Raw genomic sequence first — 1007 nt, forward strand, 5'->3', positions numbered from 1 at the left:
ACCATCCATAACACACAGCCGCAAGGAAACCAGAGAGAAAAAGGGATCCAAGGAGTGAAGGAATAGGCTTTCATACAACTCTCCTACTGCACACATTCCAGTGTCAAGTTTCAACAAGATACAAAGGCAACTATACAACCAGGTAAGTATCTTGGCCAAAAAAAATGTCTATACATACCCCGAGCATTAAAGCGATTATATGTATCCAGTGAATAAATCATTTTTTCAGTTTGCATTCTAAACATATATGCCTACCTTCCCTGCCCCTTTGTTTGCTTAGTTAATCAGAAACATATGTATAGGTGTTAGAATGAAATGCAGGTTGTAAGAGTCATTCATATCCTATTTCTTAAGTTATGATGGCAAAATAAGAACCGCATGAGTCATAATCCTATAATCAAACAGCAAAGTACCAATCCAAACCATGTTTTAGAATGTACAAATAAGTAAAATTTCGTAATCATTCCAGCACTAGTAAGCACGAAACAAAATTAAAAGCTAACAAGATTAGGATTCAAGATCAGTAAAGCTTTCATCACGGATAACAAAGATTCAGAGAATAAGAAGAAATTACTTACTCAAAATCACCCAGGGGGGAGTTTTTCGAACACCGAGATCCTTCCCTGTTTGAGGTTTTCAATCATATCCAAGCTCACCCTTCCTCCGTTGCCTGGAAATTCAAGAACCGCATACCGGAAATTTAGTGCAAGAAAACGGAAATGCTAGAGGGCTCCTACGGTAACCAAAGTGTAAAGACCGAGAACCCCTCAAACCAATACCAATACAAAATCCCTATTAAGCTTAGTGATTATCACTATCTCTCAAAAAAATAAAAGCGATTCAGTTTCATAATAGAAAAAAGGCAATCAAATTCCTACCTCACTACGGTACCGTGAGAATAGGAGCCCGAATTTAGAACCACCGTCGGGACATGAACCACCGTGAATGCATCTTCATCTGCTACCATCGTGAACCAAGCTAAGGGAGAAGAGGAGTGGAGAAGTAGA

This window comes from Lupinus angustifolius, chromosome LG15, assembly GCF_001865875.1.
Source record: "Lupinus angustifolius cultivar Tanjil chromosome LG15, LupAngTanjil_v1.0, whole genome shotgun sequence".
Classification (NCBI taxonomy): domain Eukaryota; kingdom Viridiplantae; phylum Streptophyta; class Magnoliopsida; order Fabales; family Fabaceae; genus Lupinus; species Lupinus angustifolius.